Here is a 20,673-nt window from a genome sequence, read left to right on the forward strand (position 1 = left end):
TCAAAATAGGATTAGGAATCGTTTTCCCAATGATTTCCTCTGAAAAACTCTCGAAAAGTCGCCATCCTCTTTGGCTTTAGGTTAATCATGTGCTCTCTTTATTTATGTTCTCCCTTTTTTTTACTTAACTAGTATTTAATGATACCTACTTTTAATAATTAATAATATTCTCCTAATTGTATATCCAGTTATTTATAAATAGAGATGTAAATCAAAAGTCAATCGCAAGGGTTTAAGTCCATAATAGAAGTATAATTATTATGCATTCAAGGCAAGATAAAAAAGAAAACTTATTCTATATTTAGCGCGTGTTGAAACTTTTATAGATTTGAGGAGTGTTACATAAATATTGATGCAACACATGATGGAGTAGCCTCATCGTCTATGTCGCGGTGACTTTGGTTAAGTACGGTTTCTTCCTTTAATATATTAGTTAACTAATTTCATTAACCTAAATATTTTTCTTATTATTTTATACCTTACATATAATTTTTAAATAATTTATCAATGTGATTATTAAAAAGTTTGTGTTTATTGATATGGGTACACGCGTAAAGCACGTACTCAAAGACTAATACTATAAAAAAGTTACTACATGTATATTTTTCTATTTCAGTATTCGTTATCCGCTTTGAGACTTCATTAATTTGGATTCGCGCTAGAAAATCTCATTTTGGATTAAAGCAAGAATACTTTTGCAGGAAAATACCAGCTATGTCCATTTATAAGTAACTATTACAAAAATTATCAATTCATAAAATATTACTGATATTAGCCATTTAGCTATTTATAGCCAAAAAAGTCAAATTTTTGCTTTCTTTTGAGTGAGTATTATTAGAATAGATTGGGTACACTTTAAGGAGCTCAAATATCAATTTTTGGATGATTTGGTTGAGTTTTGAGATTGTTTGAATTGAAAAATCGAAGTAGAAGATGACATGAAAAAAATTATATGTGTAATAAATTGTGTATCACATATGTATCAAATTTATATCAAATATGTATCATGTAACGACTCGACCAGTCGTTTGAGCTCTAGCGCGTCGTTCGGCAGTTTGATGCCATGAGTAGCTTCACTTCAGGTATTATGACTCGTACGCGTAGTCGGAATTGAATTTCGCCAAGTTCGGAGTCGATTTGAAAAGAGAATTCTCATTTCGGAAACCTTAAGTTGGAAGAATTGACTAAGATTGGATTTTTGAGTAAACGACCACAGAATCGAGATTTGAAGGTTCCAACAGGTTCGTATGATGATTTCAAACTTGGGCGTGTGTTCGGATCGGATTTTGGATGACCTAGGAGCATTTCGGCGCCTATTGTGGAAGTTAGCATTTTAGAAGAATTTCATAAATTTGGGTTGAAGTGCATTTCAATGTTATTGATGCCCGTTTGGGATTCCGAGTCTGGGAATAGCTCGGTATGGTAATTATGATACTGGAAGCATTTCCGGAAGTGGATTCGGAGGTCCGTAGGTCATTTTGGAGTCGTTTGGCGAAAGTTAGAAACTTGAAGGTTTTATTAGAAGTTTGACCGGAAGTGGAATTTCTTATATCGGGGTCGGATTCCGATTCTGGAAGTTGGAGTAGGTCCGTAATGTCAAATACGACTTGTGTGCATCGGACGTGATTTGATAGGTTTCGGCATCGAATGAGAAGTTTGAAGTTCTAAAGTTCATTAAGCTTGAATTGGAGTGCAATTCATGGTTTAGCACTGTTTGATGTGATTTGAGGCCTCGAGCAGGTCCGCATTATGTTTTGGAACTAGTTGGTGTGGTTGGACGGGGCCCTGGGGGGCCTCGGGTGGATTCGGGATGGTCAACGGATTGAGTTTAGCCTTATGGAGGTGCTGAGGTTGCTGTCTTCTGGTGTAACTGCACCTGCAAGGTTAGGGCCGCGGGTGCGGAGCCGCATAATTGGCCATGAGGGTTGCAGAAGCGGCTTAGGCTGGAGAAGACTGGGACCGCAGATGTGTCCGCGTTCCGCAGAAGCGGGACCGCACCTGCGCGCGGGGAGCTGCAGAAGCGAAGGCGCAGAAGCGGATGGCGATCGTAGATGCGGAATCGGGGGGGTCTAATGGAGGATCGCAATGCGGTATTTTGTCCTCACCTGCAGAACCGCATAAGCGGTCAAGTGACCGCAGGTGCGTGGAATCGCTGGGCAGTTTGTTTATTTAAAAGACAGGATTTGGCCCATTTTCTTTCATTTTCTCTTGGTTTGGGCGATCCTTGGAGGGTTTCAAGAGGGGGTTTTCACCATCAATGGCAAGTAAGCTATCCCCACCTAAATACATTGATTATGTATAGATTTTAACACGGAAATTAGTGGAAATTTGGGGTTTTGAAGAAAAACCTAGAAATTGGTAATCTTAGATTTTGACCACGAAATTGGAGATGGAATTGGGAATAAATTATATATTTGTGTTCGTAAGGTTATTGGTAATGTTTATCTTCGAAAAAATTCGGAATCCGGGCACGTGGGCCCGATGGTGATTTTTATCGACTTTTCGATTGGGGTTAGAAATTGTTATAAATTGAATTGTTATGAGTACTTGAGTATACATTTATGGGTTTGCATAATTATTGACAAGTTTTGGAGCGTTGTGCATCGGTTGGAGTTGTCGGAAGGGCTTGGGAGCCGGTTATGGAACTTCGGAGCGAGGTAAGTCTCCTTTATAACCTTGCAAGAGGGAATTAACCCCATAGGTGAAATAAATTAATATGTACTTTTAATTGTTGGGGACTACGTACGCACGAGGTGACGAGAGTTCGTACGTAGTTACTAGCTATGCCTATGTCCGGGTAGTCTAGGTCTACATCATGCCTTGTTGATATTGTTATCATGTTTGTGGGTTGCCTGAGAAGGAACAAGATTGATGTTGAGTAATAATTTCCTTGAAAGAATTGAAATTTGAAGAATTTAAGATTTAAAAGGTTTCAGTTGAACTTCGAAATTTCGAAAAGAATTGAGGAATATTATAATAGCTTAAGAAATCTATATGTAACCGCGTCGCACGTATGTTTCGTGAGCGGGGTAATTTCCTTAAAAAGTTTCAAGTTGAATTTCCATTATTTTAAAAGAGAATCAAGATCGGGCTGAACGTCCTCGGTGGTATTTACAGTTTCATCTATGGTTCGTGCCGTTCGACCCTCGGCAGTGCACAATCTACATTTATGTTGGATCGGGCCGAACGTCCTCGGTGGTATTTACAGTTTACATTTATGTTGGATCGGGCCGAACGTCCTAGGTGGAATTTATGTGTGATAATAACACTGGAAACCCTTTTATAATATGTATAAATACGTTGTTTAAGAGATCAAATGTTTTAAATGAAGGAAGTGCTTGGGGTTCTTGAATATGATGAAAGAATTGTTCAGTTATTTCTCGTTCCGATATTGTTATCTCTATAAATTATGCTTAATTAGAATCTCACATTATTATATTTGGATCACTAGTAAGTGTCGAAGTCGACCTCTCGTCACTACTTCTTCGAGGTCAGACTGGATACTTACTGGGTCGCGTTGTTTTCGTACTCATACTACACTTGCTGTACATTTTATTGTACAGGCATATATATACATTTCGTGGCCTTGTGGACGCAGCGGCTTGGTTGATACGGGGACTTGAGGCGAGGTGCATCTTATGTGCGATCCGCAGCTAGTAGAGTCTCCTTCAGAGTATTGGTATTTTCCTTTCTGTCCAAATTTATATTCTGAATAGTTATTGTATTTTATTTTATTACTTAATAAACGCTTATGCACTTGTGACACCGGGTTCTGGGATGATTATGGAATATTCAATATTGAAATTGGAAAATATTATTATTTTTCTGTAAAGTTCATCTTTTAGTAGTAAATTGAAAGACATTTATGATTTCAAAATATCAAAAAATGAGAATTAAATTAACTATTTAGTGTTGGCTTGCGTGACAGTGGTGCCCGGCGCCATCACGACCTTTAACGTATTTTGGGTCGTGACATATCACATGTATATCCATGTATACCCGTGTGTGAGATACACGTATGATACATGTGTCGCAAAAGAATTTTTTGAACTTGATTTTAGCTACAAAATTTGATACCAAATCAGTCCAAATCACCTCAATTCTTCCTCAAATTTTGTATTCTGACTCGTTTATGTGTTTTCAATGAGTTTCAACCATACCCATTGAAAATGTTCCTTTCTTGCTTAGATTTTTGGAATCTTGTATATATAATTTTTTTATATTTCGCCTTATTTGCTACCTCATCCATGAAATTTTCTTTTCGTCTTACATCTAACATTGTAGATCACGCGTAAAAATATAGAATGAGATCTTTGCGTGTGATTCTTGGAGAGAAGAACTTTATTTATTTAGGTTTTTATTTTTTGTATGTGCTTGGCTAGTTTTGGTAAGTCTACGGTTAATAGCTAGAGACAGTGGCAAAATTTCCAAGGGTGTTCAAATTTAAAAGCAGTGAAAAAATTTCCCGATAAAGGGTGTTCAGTATGTGTTATATACCTCTATAACATAATATTTTACCTATGTATACGGTGTAATTTTTCAACGAAGGGTGGTCAGTTGACCACTCTTATGACCATGTGGCTTGCCACTGGCTAGAGGTTGGTATGTTAGAACTTATTTAGGACATTTCCATAAAAGATTTCCAAAGTTTATTAGTTTTGCAAAAATTGAAACTTTTCTCAAATCGTGATAGGTTCTAAATTTTTTCGAGGAAATTGGAAAAAAGTTTTTCGGAATTTTCTTTTAACAATTTTTTAAACAAACACTAGAGCAGCTAAGAAATCTGATATAAATAATTATTAGCGTACGACTTGTATTGACTGTATGTGTAACGACCCGACTGGTCGTTTCGCTTTTTAGAACCCCGTTTCCCTAAATAAGACTTCCCGCGCTTGCTTTAACTAATTTACGACCTGCGGGGATGGTTGGTTCGGGATTTGGAAGAGTTTGGGTTGAAATATGCACACTTGATTCCCTAAGATTTTCTTAAAAGGCTAAATTTGACTTTGGTCAATATTTTTAGTAAACGGACCCGGACTCGTATTTTGACGGTCCCGGAGGGTCCGTAGGAAAATATGGGACCTGGGCGTATGCCTGGAATCGAATTCCGAGGTCCCTAGCCCGAGTAATGAATTTTTGTTAGAAATTGTTAAACTGAAATTCTAAGGATTTAATGAAATTAAATAATGCTTGATCATGTTGGTATCGGGCCCGTATGTTGGTTCCGAAGCCCGGTACAGGTTCAATATATCATTTAAGACTTGCCCGCAAAATTTAGTGTCAATCCGAGTAGTTTAAGTACGTTTCGGCGCGTTAGAAGTAAATTGAAGAACTTGAAGTTCATAAGTTTGATTCAATTGGTTTTAGGGGGTGATTCTTAGATTTAGCGTTGTTTCGGGCATTCCGAGGGTTCGAGCGAGTCCGTTTTATGATTTCAAACTTGTCGGTATGTTCGGGCGGGGCCCGGGGGGCCCGAGCGTCAATCGGGCGAGGCTCGAGTGTAGTTGGAAATTTTGGGAAGGAGCTGAAGCTCCAGTTTTCTGTCATAACCGCACCTGCGGTCGGCCAGCCGCAGGTGCGAGACCGCAGAAGCGGTCGTCCTCTCGCAGACGCGGCCAAGTCCAAAGCCGCAGAAGCGACTAGTTTGCCGCAGAAGCGGAGCCGCAAAAGCGGCCCAGCGGGCCAGTTGAAATTCCGCAGAAGCGGACACCTTTCCGCAGATGCGGTGGGCGCAGGTCCGACCCAGAACCGCAGATGCGGAAATTACTGAAGCAGTGAGCTTCATTTATTACGGGCTCAAGGCCATTTTTGCTCATTTTCACTCATTCATTGGGCGATTTTGGAGCTCTTGGGAGAGGACTTTCACCTAGATCTTGAGGTAAGTTCATCCTATTTATTTCTAAGTTTAATACTTGAGTCTTGGGTAGATTAACACACAAAGATTAGGGAAAACCATGGGATTAGAGCAAAACTTAGGGTTTTGATAAAACTTAGATTTTACCACAAAATTTGTTAAGGAATGAAGTAGAAATCATATATTATTGATCCTTAGGTTATAGAGAACAACTTTGTTCGAAAAATTTCGGAATCTGGGCACGTGGGCACGGGATCGGATTTTAGGAAACTTGCGTTTAAGGTTGGAAAATTACTTTAGTAATTAAAATGCAAACTCTTGAGCTTGTATTGACTAGTTCCTACCTCGTTTAATTCGTTTTGGATCGTTCAGCTCCGAATTGAGGGTTTGAGCACACTCTTGGTATTGGAAGCACGCTTTGGGGCGAGGTGAGTCTCCTTTCTAACCTTGTAAGAAGGAATTGTCCCCGTAGGTGAGTTAATTAATCACGTGTTGCTAATTGTGGGGGCTACGTACGCACGAAGTGACGAGAGTCCATGCGTAGCTACTATTATATTAATTGTCCGGGTAGTTTAGGACTCGTATCATGCTATGTTTGTAAATGCCTATATCCTTCATGTTAATGAGATCACTTAGGACTTGTTAGAAGTTGGAAACAATGTGTAAGGACGCATGTACTCATTTAATAACTCGTGTGAATTTATTTGACTATGATTGTGCCTTATCTGCCCTCTTGATGATGATTGATATTTGTGGATCGGGCCGATCGCTTCGGTAGAAATAGATGCATCTATGATTCGCGTCATTCGACCCTTTGGCAGTGCACATTTCCTTTTTATGTTGGACCGAGCCGTACGACCTCGGTATAATGTGCGCATGTTATCTATGTGAATTCATATTCATGACTTGTCTTGCTAAATGCCCTGAAATGTAAATTGCCGACTGTGAAATTAATTAGGGAATGTCTTATCGCTTCATTCTATAAATTGCTATTTAATTGTGACATCTATGCGTAATAAAACACTTCTTATATTATCTGACCCTAGTAAGTGTCAAGTCGACCTCTCGTCTCTACTTCTTCGAGATTAGACAGGATACTTACTGGGCACATATTATTTATGTACTCATACTACGCTTCTGTACTTAATTGTACAGGATCTGAGGCAGGTACATCTGGTTATCAGTCTGGTGCGCACACCTGATCGTAGTCCGAGACTCCACGGTGAGCTTCTCCTTTCCTATGCCGACCAGCAGCGTGATGGAGTCTTTCTGTATTTATTTTTTTTGTCTATTCTAGTTCAAACAGATTATTCTTTTATGTATTCTACTAGATTCTCATATACTTGTGACATCAGGTCTTGGCACACACATTAGTAGACTATTCTTTTGGGATTGTATAACTATTTCGGTTCGATGCTAATTATTTCTTGTTTTAAATTCAAATTTAGAGTTTGTGTTAACTGTTTTGGAAAAGTAAAACTAGAACTCATTAATATTTCCGCGTTGGCTTACCTGACAATGGTGTTGGGCGCCATCACGACCTGAGGTAAAATTGGGTCGTGACAGTATGCTACTAGAAAGAAAGAAAGTAATAATAATACTAATATATTATTGCAGGACTAATAAAATAATTTTTTACTTTTTGATAAAGTTAATGATTATCTAGCCATTCAAATGTTAGGTCTCCGGTTAAAGTAAGATTTTTCCTTATTTGTTTTAGATGTGTATTTCATCTGAATTTATATTATTAAGGATGGCCTTATATGTTTTCATCAATAAACATATTTTTTTTACCTTTTATTTCATATAAAATAATACTTAGATTCAACATAAATTATTTCAGATATTTTCTAATAACGTCAAATTTATAGAATTTACCATAATCTCCTACAAACCAAAATCTCATAAATTATGCATTAATTATTATTTCTAATATTTCTAACCAGAATCTTTTGTTTCCAATGATTCCAACAAAAAGTATTAAGAGAGTGTATTCTTGTACTGATATTTACGTCAAACTATAAACTTATCATGATTAAGTGATTTAACGTAGTGAAATATAAGTAATTGAAAGAAATATATGTATTTATTTGTTTGATATAAATAATCAAACAACACAACAATAACATACCCAGTATTATCCCACACCGTGGGGTCTGGAGATGGTAGTGTGTACGCGGACCTTACCCCTACCTTGTGAGCATAGAGAGGTTGTTTCCAATAGACCCTCGGCTCAGGAAAGCATAAGCACCACAATAATGAAAATATAGACAAGAAGGGACAGTACCAAAAAGTCACATAAAAGCAGAATAAAATAACAAGATAGTAAGGTGATTAAAATGAAAGAAAACAATGGTTAGTCATAAAAACCTACTACCAACAAAAAGCGAGACTACGTGTCAATACTACTGTTATGAACACTCTAGACTACCTACTCTACTACCCTAATCTCCTCGACCTCCATATCTTCCTATCAAGGGTCATGTCCTCGGTCAGCTGAAGGTGCGTCATGTCTTGTCTAATCACCTCTCCCCCTTTTTCTTTGGCATACCTCTACCTCTCCGTAGGACCTCCAATGTCAACCTCTCACACCTCCTCACCGGGGCGTCTGTGCTCCTTCTCGCATGACCAAACCACCTAAGCCATGCTTCCTGCATCTTGCCCTAATAGGGGCAACACCCACCTTGTCGCGAATAACCTCATTTCTGATCCTATCTAACCTGGTGTGCCCGCACATCCATCTCAACATCCTCATCATCAATCTCCCCTTCTCCATTTTATCCATCCCGCCCCAATACGATGTGTGACATTCTTCATCAATCTCCCCTTCCCTTGAATAATAAATCCAATGTACTTAAAACTTCCTTTCTTAGGGATGATCTGCTAGTCCGGTCTCACCTCCCCTTCCCCTCCTAGAGCCTCGCCACTGAACTTACACTCCAAGTATTCTGTCTTGGTCCTGCTTAACTTGAAATAAATAATCCTTGTGAATAAAATCTTGAACTGAATGTAAAACAGATTTAACAAAGGACTAGTCAAACTGAAATCAACAACCATTCCAAAGTTAAAGATATAATATAGGAGTTTGAAACTGTAATGATCCGGCCGGTCGTTTTAAGAATTAACGCCCCGATCCCCTATTAACTGCATTCTCCGTATTTATTTCTGTTATTGTGAGTTGCCGGGAAGATTTATTTGGAGTTTCGGAGAGTTTTGGGACACTTAGTCCCCTAAATGAGAGTTAAGTTTTAGAATTTGGACCATAGTCAGAACAGTGTGAAGACGGACTCGGAATAGAATTCCGTTGGTTCCGTTAGCTCCATCGGGTGATTTCGGGTTTAGGAGCGTGTTCGGATGGTATTTTGGAGGTCCGTAGCTTATTTAGGCTTGAAATGCCGAAAGTTGAATTTTTGAAGTTTCCGGTTCGATAGTGAGATTTTGATATCGGGGTCGGAATGGAATTTTGGAAGTTGGAGTAGCTCTGTAGTGTTGAATGTGACGTGCTTGCAAAATTTCAAGTCATTCGGACGAGGTTTGATAGACTTTTTGATCGAAGGCGTAATTTGAGAGTTTTTGATGTCCTTAGGCTTGAATCCGATGCTAATTGGTTGATTCGATGTTGTTTGAGGTGTTTTGAAGATTTGTATAAGTTTGGATAATAGTATATGACTTGTTCGCGCTTTTGGTTGAGGTCCCGGGGGCCTCGGGGTGGTTTCAGATGGTTGACGAGAAGTTTGGAGTTGGGAATTTGCAGCTGAAGCTGCTGAGTCTACTGTCATAACCGCACCTGCGGCTTGGGGACTGCAGGTGCTGCGCCGCAGAAGCGGCTGAGAGACTGTAGATGCGGCCATGTGAGGGAAGGCCAGTTTCCGCAGGTGCGGTAGTTTGAGCACACCTGCGTGAGCGTAGGTGCGGTAGAAGAAGCGCAGGTGCGCCCAAAGGGAATTTACTGAAATCTCGCAGGTGCGCACCTAGGACCGCAGGTGCGGGGATGTGTCCGCGGGTGCGGATGTCCTGGGCCAGAACATATATAAAGGTTCAGTCGCGATTTTTGCCCATTCTTTCACCATTTCATCCGGATTTTTGAGCTTTTGGGAGGTTTTTCAGAGAGGATTCAAGGAGCTTCAAGGAGGGAAGATTTTTGGAACCTAAACTCGTTATTATGGTGATTTTTATCATTTTAAGCATGAAATTTGAAGGAAAATCAGTGGCAAATTGGGGGTTAGGGTTTGGTTAATTGGAGAGCTTTGAGTGGTGATTTGTGGGACTATTTGAGGTCCAATTTTGGTACTTTTGTTATGACTAAACTCGTGAGAGTATGAGGATTCGAAAATATAAATTTTACCCGATTCCGAGACGTGGGCCCGGAGGGCATTTTGGTCATTTTACCTAATTTTGCGTATTAGCTTAGAATTTATTTGTAGAATCAATTACTTGAAGTGTTATTTACATTATGCAATTGAATTGAAAAGATTTGGGCCATTTGGAGTCGAGTACTCGTGGCAAGAACGTGGTTTCGGGTTGATTGTGAGCCGATTCGAGGTAAGTGGCTTGTCTAACCTTGTGTGGGGGAAACTCCCCTTAGGATTTGGTTTGTTGATAATTGAAATGCCTTGTACGTGAGATGACGAGTGCGTACTTGTGCTAATTGTTGAAAATCCATTTTTCTTTAAGTAACTATAATGTGATTCTTTTTTTTCCATGTTCATACTGCGTGCAAATTAAGCCTGCTATTAGCCTAGGGAAGCATGTTTAATTGACTTAATTGCCTTACTTGCTCAATTTGCCTTATATGGATTATGTGCAATATGCTAGGTTAGAAATATCCGTTTTACTTTGGTATGGAAAAATGAATTGAATTGAATATTCTTCGTGTTGCTGCTGTGTGTTTACTTTGGGACTACGGGCGATATCCCGGTAGATCCCCCCTGGACATTTACATTTGGGGACTACGGATCGAGATTCTGGTAGATCCCCGGCGCACTATAAGTTGGACTACGGGACGACACCCGGGAGATCCACTGGACATTTACATTTGGGGGCTATAAGACGGTATCCTGGTAGATCCCTGGTTTGCTGGTATTTACATTTGGGGGCTACAAGATAGTATCCCGGTAGATCCCCGGTTGCTGGATATTTACATTTGGGGGCTACAGGACGATATCCTGGTAGATCCCCGGTTGCTATCTCTGTGTTGAGTTGTATTCTCTTTGCGATATTTTCTCTGTTGTAATTGTTGTTATCTTTATCATTATACTGTGTTACTTCATCCTGTTTCGCTCTTGAATGAAATTATGGATTCTTTCCTTGATATTGTTGTCTTTCTTTTATTTTTGGACTACGGATGAGTATTTCGGGAGATCCCCTGCGCATATATTGAATTTGACTGTAGTGCGGGATACCAAGAGATCCCCAGTACATATATTGAGGATACCAAGAGATCCCCAGTACATATATTGGGGATACCAAGAGATCCTCGGGATACCAAGAGATCCCCAGCACGTATATTGAGGATACCAATATATCCTCGGGATACCAAGAGATCCCCAGCACACATATTAAGGATACTAAGAGATCCTCGGGATACTGAGAGATCCCCGGTTGTTATCTTTGCGTTGAGCTGTAGTTATTTCCGTGATTACTTTGTTTCTGTTAAAGTTGTTGTTGTTCTTCTATCCTGTGTTATTTTTACTGTTGCACTTAAGTATACTGTCTTATTCTACACTGCTATATCTTGTATTTCCTTTGACCTCAGTAGGGCCCTGACCTTCCTCGTCACTACCCGACAGAGGTTAGGCTTGGCACTTACTGAGTACCGCTGTGGTGTACTCATGCCCTTCCTGCGCATGTTTTTCATGTGCAGATCCAGGTGCTCCCACTCAGACTTATCACGCTTGAGGCGAGGCGTTTTGCAGAGACTCCGAGGTATATCTGCCTCGTCCGCAGACCGAAGAGTCCCTTTCTATTCTCAGTACTAGTATAGCCCCTTTTTTGTATTTTCCCTTGTTGGTAGACATTCTGGAGTTAGAGTTTATTATGTAATCTTTTAGCTTGTGATTCATGGGGTTCCGGATTTTGGGAGTGTTAGATTGAGATTCTTGTAATGTTATATGCCAGGCGGCATCTTAAGCACTGTTTAACCTTGTTATCTCGGTTTTTAATTGCTTCCTTCTGCAATTGTTTCTTTTTCCGCATTTGTTAGGCTTACCTAGTCATAGAAACTAGGTGCCGTCACGACAGTTCACAGAGGGCGAACTGGGGTTGTGACAGAAACTTACTTTAGGATCTAAATTATCATTTTCTTATAAATTTTATAGGTTTATTAGATAGCTTCTCTTTGATATCATCAATTTTTAATAGATTCGGAGATTTCAATTTGATGATTTATATGTATTCCATTTATAATTGATTAGAGAGTTCATAATATTTGAGTTTGCTTCTTCAATGTTATTGTTCAATTTTAGTTATTACTTTAAATTAAATGCTAAATTTTGTATAAAAAATCCGACCCCCATATTTTAACTGACCCGGTTAAGTTTATGTCACGATCCCAAATCCACTAGTCGTGATGGCACCTAACCAAACCCGCTAGGTAAGCCAACTAATAACTATCCAATTCCAATAATGTTAACAAGACAATTAAACGAAAGCAATTTACCAAATCTTATACAACTCCCAAGGACTGGTAGTACAAATCATGAGCTTCTAAGAATAGAATTTACAAAGCTGAAATGAAATAAATACATCGTCTATTTAAAAAGTACATAAACAGAGTTTTATAGATCTAAAGCTACTACGAACAAGGGGCAGCTACAACTGGGACGCAGGCACATCTTCAATTCAGCTCCCATCGAACACAGCAACATTTGCACGCAAGGTGCAGAAGTGTAGTATGAGTACAACCGATCCCATGTACTCAGTAAGTAACAAACCTAACCTTAGGTTGAAAGCAGTGACGAGCTAACACAGTGTCGGGTCCAATACCAATGTCCACAACAGTTCATAACAACATAATACAAGTAATAGGAGAGGTATCTCAGAAGTAAAAATTGCTCAGCTCGTTCACATTTCCAGAAAATAGTCATGCTTTTCAAGTATCTTGGTGAAAACCCAAATCTTTTACCGAAAACGCCAAAAGTACGAGTAAGTTTGAAAACTGTAATTTTTCCTAATATCCTTTTCACAATAAATAAGATGTTTCATTTTCTTTCCAGATAACAAGTGTGAAATACCTCTCTATGCCCTTATATCAATGTGTGTAAAAAGTCATGAATGATGTGATACCGTACAACATAAGGAAAAATGCATCTACATGCATGTATGTCATGTGTGCATGCCAATGCCATGTATCTCAGAGATGTATCATGTGCTCACACTCTCAGAGTACTCAATCTCACTGTCTCACACTTTCCACTCATCATGCTCAACCACTCGGTACTGTATATGGCCCATACGGCCCAGGAAAGATCCATCCCGGAATATATACATCACTGACCATCAGTCACTCAGTACCGAGGAAGGCTAATCTGGCCCAATAGAGAAGATTCATCTCCAGGTATATAAATGCTTCGGACAAGATCCATGTCCAGGGAAGATCCATCCCTCAATATAATCAGCTGCGCTAACTGGGGGTATGTATAGACTCCGGAGGGGCTCCTACAGCCAAGCGCTATCATAAGCCAGATCCAGGCATAAATCAATATAACATGCTGCGGCGTGCAGCCCGATCCCATAACTGTCACTCATAATCAGGCTCTCAACCTCACTCAGTCATCAATCTCTCCGGTCTCACTCACGGGCTCACAATGTCATGAAACTAGCTTGATAACAATGATATGATGAATCGATAAACAACAACTCAGACTGAGTTATGATATGAATGCGTGAATATGACTGAATACGAAATACCAATGAAATCAGTGAGATGACAGCAAGAAACGACCACTATGGGTCCTAACAATATCAGCATAAAGCCTAAACATGATATTTAGCATGATTGATAGCTCAATTACTTTATCACATGGTGAAAACACATATATCAACAAAATAGGGCCACTATACAGTCCCATGGAAACAATGGATTCACAATTCACAGGGTGCACGCCCACACGCCCGTCATCTAGCATGTGCGTCACCTCAATACCAATCACATAACACGTATTACGGGGTTTCATACCCTCAGCACTAAGTTTATAAGAGTTACTTATCTCGAACAAGCCAATACCAATGACAAGCAAGCCAATCGATGATCCAAAGATTCCATCACGTGCGTAGTGACCCCCGAACGGCTCAAAACTAGCCAAAAGCAACTCAAATACATCAAATATGGCCCAAGGAAACAATTCCAAATAATAAAGATTAAATACTTAATCAAAATCCAAACCGGCCAACAATCACACCAGGGCCCGCGCCTCGGAACCCAACAAATCTCACAAAATCCGACAACCCATTCAATTACGAGTCTAACCATACTAGTTTCACTCAAATCCGGCTCCAAATCGATGTTCAAAACTCGAAAATTCATATTATGAAACTTTATGCCAAACCCCCCAAATTTCTCTTTAAATTTATCAACCAATTGCTAAAAACGAAGATAGATTCATGAAATATAATCAAAACCGAGTAGAGAACACTTACCCCAATTCATATGGTGAAAATTGCTTCAAGATTCGCCTCAATCCGATCTCTATAGCTCCAAAAATGCAAACATGTCTGAAACCTTAGAAATAGAGTACTATATACACTACCCTGTCATCCTCTTTCGCGAACACGTCAACACCATCGCGTTCGCGATGAACAAAATAATCTACCACCATAATACACTTCACGTTCGCGGTAAACACCTTGCGAACGCGACTCATAGCTGGCTCAGACCTTCACGAACGCGGCTCCAACTACGCGAATGCGATGAAGAAGGCCTCCGGCTCCCAGCTCAACGCTATGCGTCCGCGATCCATCATACGCGAACGCGAAGAAGACTTGTCCCAACACTATGCGAACGCGGACCATTACTTGCGAACGCGACGAAGAAATGCTACTGCCATCCAAATACACTACGTGTTCGGGACACTTGCCACGCGAACGCGATGAAGGACTGAGACACCAGAAAATAGCAGAACACATCAGTGCCAAAATGAAGAAATATGATCCGAAATCAATCCGAAACTCGCCCGAGGCCCCTCGGGACCCCGTTCAAACATACCAAAAAGTCCCATAACATAACACGGACCTACTCGAGACCTCAAAACATACATAACAACATCAAAATAACGAATCACACCTCAAATCGAAATCTATGAACTTTGAACTTTGAACTTTCAATTTCTAAAACTCGTGCCGAAACATATCAAATCATCCCGGAATGAATCCAAATTTTGCACACAAGTCCCAAATGATATGACGAAGCTATTCCAATTCCCGGAACCACAATCCGAATCTGATATCCTCAAAGTCAATTTCCGGTCAAACTTATGAACTTTCCAAACCTTCAAATTTCCAATTTCTGCCAACTTGTGCTGAAAACTTCTAGAAATATCCAAATGCAAATCAGGGTATACGCCCGAGTCCAAATCACCATCCGGACCTAACGGAACCATCAAAACTCCTTTCCAGGGTCAAATTTACAAAAAGTCAAACTTGGTCAACTCTTTTAACTTAAAGCTTCAACAATGAAATTCATTCTTCCAAACCGATTTTCGAATAACCTGAAAACCAAAATCGACGATTCACATAAGTCATAATACATCATACGGAGCTACTCATACCCGTAAACTACCGAGCGAAGTGCAAATGCTCGAAACGATCGGTCGGGTCATTACAGTTTAGCTTGGCCCATAACCGATCCAGCCCGTTTGGGCCCAATTTAAAGACTAATTAACCCAAATAGCCGTCCATCCAATCACTTGAACTAAAAATAGCTGACGAAGGTATACTATATGCATAATTTATTTATTTTATGTGTATAATTCTGTAGAATCAATGTATAACCTATGAACGGCTAAAAAAAAGTAAAGAATAAATATAACTGGTTATTTGTGTAAAGATCCCTAATTTAAATGGGTCGTCTTTGTCCAGTTAGCCCCAATTGTCAGTCTAGTTGATTAATACCTGAATGAATAAACCTTAAATAAATTTGGAGTTTTAGTATTCCATGGGTGATACTAAAGAATTCTTGCGATAGATGTTTCATAAATTAAGATGTCAAGTTATTTTAATAACTATATGATATCCTTATACATTCGTCTAACTAATTAAATTTGTGTCGCTTAGTACGATCATTAAAGGGAAACCACCCACCAGCGGTTTCTTTGTTTCTCTGAACTCAAATGTTAAACCTCTTGCTAAAAATAAAGGAATTTCATTTATTTCACCTAGTTAAGTTACCTAACCTTGAAACGCTTTATTAAATATTTGTCGTATTCTTGATTTTGGAATTAAACTACCTATATTAGAATAGCATCGAAAAAATGTTCTTAGATAAAGTAAAATCAAGAAATTTGCTAATAACAATAGGAAATCAAACAACTAATCCCAATGCAACAAACGTCTACAAATGGAAGTCTAATAAAAGAGGATCTTTACATAAATAACCGTCCATATTTATTGTTTGCCTTTTCTAGCGATATACATAAAATATTCATAATTATACATATATAATTACATAAATTATGTATATATTATATTTTCACCGACTATTTTTAGTTTAAGCAATTGGGTGGACGGCTTAATTCAAATGAAGACTTAATTCACGTATATGTAATAGTATATTTCGAGCATAAGAAAATGAATGACAAGAAAAGTTTGTCACTTATAAGGGGAATCACACCTCTTTTAATAAAAATCAAATGAACAAGAGGAAACCAGAAACAAAGAAACGAAAAGGAAAAGAGAATAGGAAGAGAAGAGTGTTAAACCTTGCTCACTTATTTCTAGTGTTTTTATTTAAAATGCAGAAAAAAGAACTGGTATATATAGAGAACTCTGGAACTATGAAAATTAGCTAAAGTAAAACAAACAATTAAAAAAACAGTGAGGAGGATATGGCAAAATGAGAATAAGGTAAGAAATAAAATTTGAGTGTCACCACCCAAAACTACCATATCGTGATGGCGCCTATTGAGGAACTAGGCAAGCCGACTCTTTACCAAAAACAACACGGTTTTTCATTTGCAAGAAAGTTTCAAGCTAATTAATAATAAAACTTCATAAAGAAAAACTGAACAATGAAAGTGCGGAAAGAAAAGCCCGACATCAGGGTGTCACTAGTCATGAGCATCTACTAAGAACTGTCCGATAATACTAAGACTAATACAGTCTGGAAAACAGTTAATAACATCTATAGGAAGATAGGAGGGAGAATAGCAGGGCTACGGTCGCCATGCAGCTGCCTTGCTAACTCCAATAGATCGGCGACAGATGAAATCAACACTCGCCAGCACGTCCTGCAACCCCTGGATCTGCACACAAGGTGCAGGGAGTAATGTGAGTACGCCAACCCAGTGAGTAATAACAGTAAATAAAGACTGAGCAGTAGAAACGAGCAGTAAAACACATAAAGTCCACATGATGAAATCTCAGTAATTACAACATGCTTTCAAATTAGTGTGTGCGTCAAATCATCTCGTTTAAAATCCAGTTTTCGAAAAAAGAAAAAATCATTTGAAGATATTTTTCAACAGTTTCAACAGAGTCTCAATGCAAAAGAGAGTAAAAGTGATGAATATCGTAAATAGCCCCTCGGGCCAAAACATCACTCATGTACAGCCCCTCGGGCAAACCTCACAGTTACTCGTATACAGCCCCTCAGGCATACCTCACCATCACTAACACTCAATGGGTACCCGCGCTCACTGGAGGTGTGCAGACTCCGGAGGGGCTCCTTCAGCCCAAGCGTTATAACAAGACACCTCATGGCATAAATCAATCAGGCCCTCGGCCTCACTCAATCATGAATCAGTAACAACATGCTACGGCGTGCAGCCCGATCCCATAAATATCCTTACAAATCAGGCCCTCGGCCTCCCTCAGTCATAAACCTCTCAAGCCACTCGGGCATTTCAGTAAAAACAGGGAACTCAGCCTGAAATAACATTTATATGCCTCAAAACAAAGTAATAAAACTGTGTTATGCAGTAAACATGTATAACTGTGACTGAGTATAGATTTTCAATCGGAGACAGTGAGATGATAATAAGAAAAGGCCCCTAAGAGTCCAAACAGCACTAGCACGAGGCCCAAATATGGCATTCAGCCTTATTTTGTAGAAACTCTTTCTAAAACACATAAAAATATCATATAGTTTCAACAAAATACGCAACTTTACAGCTGCTACGGGATGAACCAAGTCACAATCCCTAACGGTACACGCCCACACGCCCGTCACCTAGCATGTGCGTTACCTCAAAATAGTAAAAACGACACAAAATCCGGGGTTTCATACCCTCAGGACTAGATTTACAATCATTACTTACCTCAAACTAGTCAAATCCCTACTCCGCGATGCTCTTGCCCCTGACTCGGCCCCCAATCGCCCCGAATCTATTCACAACCATAACAATACTATCAAAATGCGCTAATGGAATAAATTTCACAAGAAAAACTAGCTAATTAGGCACAAATCCCGAAATCCTCTCAAACCCGGCCCCTGGGCCCACGTCTCGGAATCCGACAAAAATCACAAAACTAGAAAGCCCTCTCACTCACGAGTCCAACCATACCAAATTTATCAAAATCTGACCTCATTTGACCCTTCAAATCCCCAAATCAAACTTTCAAATTCCCAAGCCCTAATCTCTTCACTTTCATCCCTAATTTCTACTAATTACATGTTTAAATAACTGAAAATCACCATAATCACGAGTATTAGGCTCAAGTAACTTACCTCAATGAAAACCCCCTTGATTTCCTCTTCAAAACTCTCCAAAAGCTTCAAAATCCGAATAGCAATGGTGAAGAATACCCAAAAATTCGCGAAGTGTGCATTATATACCTTCTGCCCAGGCATCTCGCACCTGCGGCCCTTTTCTCGCACCTGCGCGACCGCTCCTGCGGTCCAAGCAACCGTACCTGCGGAAGTCACTTATCCGCCTAGATCCCGCACCTGCAGCCAGGCCTCGCACCTGCGGGCTCGCGGGTGCGACCAAACTTGCGCACCTTCCTCAGCTCCCAAAACTCCGCATCTGCGACCCCTTTCCGCTTCTGCGGACCTCGCACCTGCGGTTGCCACTCCGCATATGCGGAAACATCAGAAGCAGCAGCTTCAGCTGCACAATTCCATTTCGAAATCCTCTGTTAACCATCTGAATTAATCCCGAGGCCCTCGGGACCTCAACCAAAAATACCAACAAGTCACATATCAACATTCAAACTTAGTCAAACCTTCGAAACACTCAAAACAACATCAAAACACCAATTACCCCAGATTCAAGCCTAAGAACTTCTAAACTTCCAATTTTCGCAAACGATGCGGAAACCTACCAAACCTCGTCCGAATGACCTGATATTTTGCACACACGTCAAAATTAACACTACGAACCTACTCCAACTTCCGGAATCATACTCCGACCCTGATATCAAAATTTTCACTACCGACCAAAATCGCCCAAATTCCAATTTCGCCAATTCAAGCCAAATTCTACCACGGACCTCCAAATTACATTCCCGACGCGCTCCCGAGTCCAAAATTACCTAATGGAGCTAACTGAACCATAAAAATCCAAATCCAAGGTCGTTTACACATAAGTCAACATCAGGTTGACTTTTCCAACTTAAGCTTCTAAATAAGAGACTAAGTGTCTCATTCTACACTTACCCACTCCGGACCCGAACCAACCAACACGATACGATAAAATACAGTTGAATAACACATAAGGAAGCAGAAATGGGAAAAACGAGGCTATAATTCACGAAATGACCAGCCAGGTCGTTACAGTGAGACTCTAGATTCGAACTCCAAACCTCTCCTAAACCCTTTTGAACCAACTGGCCCGACTACTGTTCCTGTCAAAGTCGTTACAATAATCCCTAATTCCCTAGAGAAATTTACATAGAATATAATATTCTTAAGATTTATTTAAATTTTCTACAACTACTTTCACTAAATTGCATATAATACAATTTCTTTAAAATCTTACCTTTCTAATTAAAATATGCAATTTTTCATATACTAAAATCTCTCCCTTTAAATTCTCTCTCACCTAAAAGGATATATCTCTTACTTAAGATTCTCTCTCGCCTAAAACTTATCCATTTTTCCTCTAATTTCTCCATTAAACAATATTCCACTATATCCCAATGTTTCAAGCCTCTTTTCCCCTTTTCTACTATATCAACCGTCCCAACTCCCAAATATACTTCACCACCATATTTATGTATAGTATAATATATTTAACATATACTGTTAATATACTAACAATATATAATATGTGCTATAGCTATAGTATACTAATAGCATATACTATTTGATATAGTATACAATACTTATTATAAATAATAATTGGGATATGTTAGTGCTAATATAATTGACATATATTATGTATACTATACGTATGTAAATAGATTATGTTATATAATTCCAAATATAAAACATATATTAAGTATACTATATGTACATAATATAAATAGTATGCGTGAACATTATTTCAAATATAAAAAGATATATATATATGAGGTAATATTGACTTATACCTAAGTTACTTATAAAGAAAAAAATCAAAGAATTTTTTTTATTGAAAAGGGAAGCAGAATGGAGAAAGCACTAACGAAAATAGGGAGCTTGAAAAGTAGTACATTCTGAGTTTCCAAAAAAAAAAAAAAAAAAA

Source organism: Nicotiana attenuata, unplaced genomic scaffold (assembly GCF_001879085.1).
Source record: "Nicotiana attenuata strain UT unplaced genomic scaffold, NIATTr2, whole genome shotgun sequence".
Taxonomy (NCBI): Eukaryota; Viridiplantae; Streptophyta; class Magnoliopsida; order Solanales; family Solanaceae; genus Nicotiana; species Nicotiana attenuata.